General features: G+C 43.5%; 1 pseudogene across 1 annotated transcript; it reads left to right on the top strand.

Moving 5' to 3' along the window:
* The first annotated feature begins 3,975 nt into the window (after window positions 1-3,975).
* Window positions 3,976-4,408, top strand: LOC311604202 (small ribosomal subunit protein uS15-like; annotated as a pseudogene). Its single transcript has one exon. The product of its transcript is annotated as a small ribosomal subunit protein uS15-like (transcript).
* Window positions 4,409-8,766: the final 4,358 nt, after the last annotated feature.

Here is an 8,766-nt window from a genome sequence, read left to right as displayed (position 1 = left end):
TCAGAAAAGGGGTTCTCAGCTCGAGCCAGGAACTGAGAGAAAGAAGTAGGAATCCCACAATCCCTTTTGAGAGCACACCCCAAAGACCTGCCGGCTTCCCACTAGGCTCCACCCCTTAAAGGTCTGTATACCTCTCAATCTCCGCATTCTTGGGGCCAAGCCTTTACTCGTAGACTGTTTGAGGAGCTGATACAAAACACAGCAGGAACTGAAAATACATAATTGAGACATGGAGGCTCCGAGCTGGATGAGCAGAGTGCTGTTAGGGACTATATTTTGACAGTAACAGTGTCACGGATGCTAAGGACTTCCAAGTAATTAATATATATTTGGTTAAACCTTCTTTCTGCATGGCTTAATGAGCTTAGACTTGCCCAAACCAAAAATCGGTATTTTCTATTCTCTCTAATAGTTTTCCGTTTCAGCAAGTGTTAGTCCTCAGAGTCAGCGGTTTGGGAGCTAGGTGCCCTTCTCAGCCTCTGGTGCGGACTTCTTCTTCCCACCTAAGCTGCTCCCTCTTCTGGCCAACCCCGAAAGCGCACAGAGGGGCAGGCTCAGTTCTTCCCTGGAGAGAAGCAGCTGGGTGAGCAAGTTGCTTGCCTAGCTTTGGAAGAAGACTGAGAAGAAGACGCAAGATCTGTTTCTCTTCAAACCAATTATCGCATTTGCTTTAATCGGTTTTGTGCGTCTCCTAGCCGGAGTTTACCCATGGTCGCTCGCCGCCACTGCGCGTGGGGAGCAGCCGCGTCCTTTCCCGCCGCCAGACGCAGCCAGCACGGTGGCCGCGGTGGTCCGTTCCCTCCCGCCCCCTTGTCAGCCCCAGGCCCGGAACCCTGCCAAGCCGCGGCGGTGGAAGGAGGCGGCAGTTCGGGTCATTAGAAAGAGTTGCCAAAAAGCGCTCCGAAAGTGCACAATTAATTTCGGCTGTCAAAACAGATACTGGAGGAGCGCTTTTTAGATTGCACGCATTTTTTTTTCCTCCTCCAGCAAATCCCAGGCTTTGCCGGTGATCAGAGATGGAACAGATTCTGGGGATGCTTGGGAGACCATATTACACAGTGGTTAGGCTGACGTGGGCTTCGGGATCGGGTGGCACATATGGAGCCAGCTTGGCCTTTCTCTAGCTATAGCCACAGGCCTTTTATTTAACTTCTCCGACCAATGATATAGCACAGGTGGATAGAAGAAGTTGGGAGGCGTGCAGGACGGGCACTTAGTGGTGAACTAATAAATGGGTGGCTAGGACTGGGGAGGTGCCTGCGGCTCAAGCCTGCGTTTCACTCACAGAACCCACCTTCAAAAACAAAAAACAAACAAACAAACAAACAAAAACCCACACGGTGGTGTTTCCTGGTAATACTAGCCCCACTGGTGAGAAGATCTCTGGGGTTCCCTGGCCAGCTAGCCTAGATAGATAGATAGATAGATAGATAGATAGATAGATAGATAAGAAAGAAAGGAAAGAAGGAAGGTTGATGGCAATAGGGTACCCTGCTGCTTAAAATTCAGTCCACGGTTCCCTGTTTCCTAATGCCTAGTGCCTTGTCATCCTTCCCCCCACAATTTTTTCTCTGAAGATCAGTCCACTTGCTGCTGAGCAGTAACTTATGGGTTCAGTAAAAGTGATCCTTGTGTACGTAAGAACGTAGAGTGAAGAGTTTCTTCTGTGACTGTTCTCCACCCCTGAGGCTGCAGTGCAGACGACACATGCATAAGTAAAGTGGAATTTAGGAAAGCAAGGATCGGGGTATTTTGAAAAATTAAAAGTTTCTTCTAAATCTTTAAGAAAATGCATTTGAAATGATAAATAAATGAATCTTTAAAAAATTAAAAAAAGAAAATGCATCTGTGTCAACACAATAAAAAATTAATATTCTAGTGTACTGGTTTTCATCTTCTAGCCCCAGGGTAGCTCCAGGTCCCTAACCCTTTCCACGATGATGCTCTTTGTAAACATGCATGAGCAAAGCACCCTCTGTTCTCCACAGGTGACAAGGACTGTCTCCTCTTATTTGGTCATGATCCCCCAGTAATTCAAAAAGTATCTTAGAAATGATTACACAATAATAATTATCCAGGATAATTCATCTTCATAGCGGAGAGGAGTATATATTTGCCTGATTTGTTTTAAAGAAAATAAAAATAAATCCTCTATGTTTCTGGCTGTTCTCTCTGTACTCCCGTTGAAGTGTCTCATACAGGCAGGAACAATTTATGTCAATGGTCTTCTGACAAACTGTACAGCTGGGCCATGGTCCAGGGCTGTCATCTCAGCCACGTACGTGGCTGAAACAGGGGAGACTGGGAATTCAAGGCACACTGGACTATAGAATAAGTCCAAACTGGTCTGGGCATCTCCATGAGACCCTGTCTTAAAACAAAAAGAGGGAGGGGCGGATGCTCAGAGGTAGACTGCTTGCTACATATGAGTGAGGCCCTGGGTTCAGAACCCTGGACCCTGACTATAATGCTAATCACTGGCACCCCATGCATGCCCATCCATTTTCTTTCTTTCTTTCTTTCTTTCTTTCTTTCTTTCTTTCTTTCATGACCACAGAACTTCCATTTGTTTGCAGAAACCAACATTGCCCACTTCCCACTGTAGCCAGCTGAAAACCCAAAGACCAACCTCAACCAATGAGATGGAAGTGTGTCTGATGAGCTTTCCAGAAAAACTCCTGAAAGGCACCTGGCCCTCCTGGGCAGCTGCTGTGTCCTCTTTTTGCCTCTCATCCTTCTCTTTTAGCGTGCTCCATCACAGATGAGACGACCAGCTTCTATTTTGTACCATGTGGCAAACTTGAGGATGGAACCGTGGAATTTAAATGATGAAAAAGATACCCTTGTGACTAAGAAATCGCCATAGGAAAAGTGAAATGGCAAGCTCCAGGCTATGCTCTTGATTTTTATGAGGGGTATAAAGAATTTTGTTGAAGCTGCTGTTTGCTAGGTTTCAGTTTTAAACAGATGAACTTGATCTTATGCACCATACTTACTTTTTTTTCTTCCATTTTGGTCCCAATAATATTCTTTGGTTTACATGAGAATCTGTTTCCAGAGTTCATTACCCCAACAATAATGTAGTGTGACTGATCGTGGTGGTCATGCCCAAACCTTTATTTTTTATTTATTCACTTTACATCTTTGTTGTAGTTCCACCCCTTCTCTCCTTCCAGGCCCACCCTTTCTCCCTCTTTCCCCTCCTTCTCCTCCCCTCCCCTATTCCTCAGAAAAAGGGAAGCTCCCTTCCCATCCACCCCAGCTCATCAAGTCACACCAGGAGTGAACATGATCTCTTCCCTTGTGGCCTGGCAAGGTAGTCACACCAGGACGAAGTGATTAAAAAGCAAGCACCAGAGTCCATGTCTCTCTCTCTCTCTCTCTCTCTCTCTCTCTCTCTCTCTCTCTCTCTCTCACACACACACACACACACACACACACACACACACACACACACACCACTCCCCTTACTAGGTGACCCACATGAAGTCCATCATCTACATCTATGTGTGGGGCCCATGTCCTCTGGGCCCTTGGTATGTCAGCTCTGTTGCTCTTCTTGTAGAGCTCCTGTTACTTCCATGTCTTTTTTTTTTCCCCCTCCACTCTTCCACAAGACTCCCTATGCATTGCCCAAATGTTTGGCCATGAGTCTCAACATCTGTTTCAAAGTGCTGCTGGGTGAAGTCTCTCAGAGGACAGCTCTGCTAAGCTCCTGTCTGCAGAGAGGCAGGAGTTGGCTCTCTCCTGTGGGGTGGGTCTTGGGTTGGGCTAAGTATTGGTTGGACATTCCTTCACCCTCTAACTAGACAAGACTCCCAGTAGGGCGAGGGAAACACCTATGCTCCCACAAAAACTTCAACCCCTGCCTACAAGATGTGCAGGGATTAAGATAGAGCAGATAGATGCCCAAACCATTAAAATGGCTTTTTGAAACATATGAGTTGCTCTCTTTGCTGCCAGACCTCCGCCATCATGGGCCTCATGCATGCTCCCGGGAAGGGCCTGTCCCAGTCTGCGCTGCCCTACTACCTTAGCTGTCCCCACGTGGCTGAAGTTACAAACTAGCCAAGAAAGGCCTGACCCCCTCCCAGATAGGTGTGACCCTGAGGGACTCACATAGTGTGGCACAGGTCCGTTTTGTGACTGGTAATAAAATCCTGAGAATCCTTAAGTCCAAAGGCCTTGCCCCTGATCTCCCGGAGGACCTCTACCACTTGATTAAGAAAGCCATTGCTGTCTGCAAGCACCTTGAGAGGAACAGAAAGGAGAAAGATGCTAAATTCTGCCTGATTCTGGTAGAGAGCAGAATTCATTGGTTGGGTTGACTAGTTACTATAAGACTAAGTGGGTGCTCCCATCCAATTGGAAATACGAGTCGTTCACAGCCTCTCCTCTAGTGGCATAAATTCCTTGTGTGCATAGCAATAAAATCACTTTGAATTAAAAAAAAAAAGAAAGATAAAAGAAACATAAGAGTCTAAGTGAGTTTGCTCTGCAGGGTTAATATGATGTATACCACAAAGCAGTTCTCAAATGGCACCATTAAATTTACATAGAAAAATAATTTTGTGATCACACACTCCTAGTCAGCTTGGCAATTGGTTGTACCAATGAGAAATAAAATAATGAGAGTAAAAACTCGGGAAAATCTCATTCTTGTATAAAGGAAATTTGTCTCTTCCTCCTCAGCATGCTATTTGGAAGTCAATAACATTGCTAATCTCATTGTGCAGCAATGTTTTTTTCCAGAAACATTCTTACTTAAGTCTGTATTCATTCATAATGCTGAGCACCAAACCTGCCAAATGGAAAATGAACAAAAGATATGCACAACTATTTAATGAATGGATGATGCATTCAATGAGCATTTTAATACTATTACATCATCAGTCAAAAGGGAAAGTTAGGTCTGGAGAAATGGCTCAGCTGTTAAGAGTTCATACTGTTCTTGCAGAGGAACAGAAGGCAGTTCCCAGAACCTACGTTAGGCATCTCATAACGGCCTGAAGATTCAGTTCTAAGGGAAGCAGTGATGTCTCTGTGTCTCCCCAGACATTTAAATGAACACACAAATACACAGAGAGACACAGACATAGACAAACATAAATGAAAATAAATCATGGTTTGATGAATGTCATGGGGGCCAAGCTTGACAACTTGAGTTTGGCCCAAGAACCTACATGGTAGAAGAAAGGAAAGACTCCTTAGGGTTATTCTGGAGCCTCCATCTACAGCTGCAACATTCACATATTCATGCAAACACACGTACACACACACTAAGTTAAATATGTAAAAAAATAATAATAGTGAATGTCAATTCCAAAATCTATCCAAGAATAAAACAACGATCATCATTATAATAAATAATTTCTGAGTCCTGTTTATTTACTGAGTCATTGTGAAATTTTTTTAAGTCTTTGTGAGTGTGTGTGTGTGTGTGTGTGAAAGAGAGAGAGAGAGACAGAAAGTGAGAGAGATTCCATATTATGCCAGCATATATGCTGGCTGTCTTAAGTCACACCAGCTCTAAAAGAACCCATTTGATCTAGTGTCAGACCATTAAAATAGCCTCTCCCCTTTCCTCCTCTGCCCTCCCTTCTCACCCCTCCCCCACTTCACACCTTCACTTTCCGGTGCCATGGCTATGGTGCCCGAACCAGATTTTCCATATAGGGATTTTCTACATCTTTTGACATGCCTTTTTTGGAAGAAAGCCTTTGATTTGTTTCATACTGTGCCCGACCTGAGAAAGGACTCCACTGCTGATCAGGCGGCATTTACCATCTATGCACATATACCATTTCCCCTTTAGACTAAAAGGTCAAATCACAAACAATGTAGGCATTTTAAATGTGACAACAAACATGTAGCAGCTATAGCTTTAAGACAAACACCCCAAATTCAAACCTTTAAGGTAATCTGGAGGATGCTAAGATGCAGTGGCAGCTTGAAGCCCACTGGCCCCTGGCTCAGGCTGAGTCATTATCACTGCCAACTACAGAACCCCACTGAGGACATGATAGCTAAAAAGTCATTTTGCAACTAGTACAAATAAACTTGCAAAAGCAGAACTTTGCTTCTTCTGAGACTGTTAACTGTTGGTTGGAAAAATCATTTGTTCAATGGAATGGCAGGGGTTCTGGGCACCCAAGAACTGATCTCCAACACACTTCAGTGGAAGGTTTCTAGTTAAAGATGAAACCTGAAATGAATACACAATTTTATTTAAGCCTAAACCAAAAAACAAACAAACAAAAAACCTCTATAAGAATAAAGCCTGTGGGGGCTGGAGAGATGACTCAGAGGTTAAGAGCACTGGCTGTTCTTCCAGAGGTCCTGAGTTCAATTCCCGGCAACCACATGGTGGCTCACAAGGCTCACAACCATCTATACTGAAATCTGATGCCCTCTTCTATAAATAAATAAATAAATAAATAAATAAATAAATAAATAAATTCTAAAGTCAACAAAACACAGTTCTTCCTCATACAGCTGAAGCATGAGATGAGCCACCAACCCTCACAGCCCTAGCTCTTCCTCAACATCAATTGGTAAGTCTTAGCATCCAATGGACATTAGGAACTAGTGTCTAGAATATCAGGAAAATCCTCTCTGCTTTCTCCCCACTTTTCCCATGCTGTGGTCACAAAGCTGGAGATAAAGACACTCCCCAGTTGACCCTGAACCCCTTGGACTTTGAGGCTATCACAACACAAACAAGTGACTATGCATGCCGTTGTGTTTACCTGATGGATTTTGAAGGACAGGACCGAAGACATAGCAGTCTCAAGTGCTGTTTTTCCCAAGGAATTTGGCCTATAATTTCCACTGAAGTTTTAGAGGAAGGAATAAAGTAGGAACCAGATTGAGTTTTGAGGGAATTTGTGAGTTGGAAAGACCAACTCATAACAATTGGATTCGGGGCGAGGGGTGGCTTCTAGGAGCCTGGGAAACACTGAGCCTAAGTTGGAACTTTGTCTTCTACACAGAAAGTTCCCTGGAGCCTCGACCAGTGCCTGCCACACAGTGGTAACTCACAAAACGACTGCTGAGCTCAAGTACAGGATCACGTTTTCATGATTGCAGCTTAGAATGGAGACCCTAGAACTAGGGAGGAAGTGGGCAGCTTCCATTAGTTGCCATTTTGTAGTTCTGTCCATGGAAAAATGAAAATCTGATTGAGAATTTGGTAATAATATTTTTTATAATGCATGGAAGAATCACAGAAGAGCTGTCTAATTCAGTAGAGTAAAGGCATCTGAAAGTGCCCTAAATGAGTCTGAGACATGTAAAACCCAATTAATCAGTGAGGAAGCTAGCCATCCTCTTGATAGGCAGCATGGGACTCAGTTACTCCAAGCAGAAAGGAAAGCCAAACAGTCTGTCTGGGACCTAGGAGAGGAACCCCAAAGACATGAGTTTGAGGGTTCTTGTTCTTATAGCGACTTTTGGAAGAGACTTGATTTTTTTCTTTTTCTTTTTTTTCCCCCAGTGGATGGAAAATTCACTTCTTTTATTGACTAAACCCACAGGCAGATTTGCAACTGCTGTCTGCTGCTTTCTTGTGACATTTTAATTGCTCAGTAGTGGATTAGTTGGACAGAGTCTGTGTTTGCTTCCTTCCTTGCTTCCTTCCTTCCTTGTTTACAGCTTCTTGATCTATAGACAAGCTGGCTGTGAATTCTGTATGTGTGAGTGTATGTGTGTGTGCCTTTGTACATATGCATGCGGTATGTGTGTGTGCATGTGTACATATGCATGTGGTATATGTGTGTGTGCATGTGTACATATGCATGTGGTGTGTGTGTTCATGTGTATATATGCAAGTGGTGTATGTGTGCTTGCATTCATACATATATATGTGGTATATGTGTGTGTGCATGTGTACATATGCGTGTAGTGTGTGTGTGCATGTGTATATATGCATGTGGTATATGTGTGTGCATGTATGCATATGCAAGTGGTGTATGTGTGCATGTGTACATATACATGTGTTCGTATTTGTATGTATGTGCACATGTGCACATATAAATGTGGTATAGGAGAGTAAATCCATGTGGAGACCATACAGAGGCCAAAAAAGGACATTTGAGTGTCCTTCTCTGTCACTCTCTGCCTTATTCCCTAGACACAGTATCTGGCTAAGCTGGGCTGGACAGCAAGTCCCAGCAATCCTCTTTTAGCAGCAGCCACCCCCCAGGCCTCATGGTGCTGGTGTTGGTTTTTACACGGTAGATGCTTGGGGTTGAGTTTGGGTATGCTCACACAGAAGCACCCAAATGCACTGAGCCACCTCTCCTGCTCCCGGCTTCCTTCTTCCTCAGCCTCCACAGCGATGGAATTATAGGTCTGGATCCCTGTAACTAGCTGGTCAATGTTTTTAACTCAAAGAAATTTCACAGTATAGTAAAAAAAACAAATAGGTAAATGAAACCTAAATATCAATACTTTCATATGAATGCAAAAACGTTTTTTGACATTAATGGCACAATCTGTGTAATTTGGTACTTAAAATATTTATAAAATTCCATGTGCATGTTTGGTAGTTAAAATGCGCAGTTGTCGAAGTATCTAACAAGTTCTATCTCATGACTTTGAATGAGTAATTAGGTAACTGGGTCTCCTAGTGCCCAGTCAAAAGACACAAACAGAAATGGAGTACTTACTCTAACTTGTAAATCACCATCTTTAGAAATCAACCTTATTCATTTTACATAAAAAACAGAAGTTTATGAGACAGAGTTGTTTTGATTTGTCTCCTGT

Source organism: Acomys minous, assembly GCF_964271855.1.
Source record: "Acomys minous genome assembly, chromosome: 1".
NCBI classification, from domain to species: Eukaryota; Metazoa; Chordata; class Mammalia; order Rodentia; family Muridae; genus Acomys; species Acomys minous.
The sequence above is the reverse complement of the archived record's forward strand: the minus strand, read 5'-3'. Positions and strand labels throughout refer to the sequence as shown.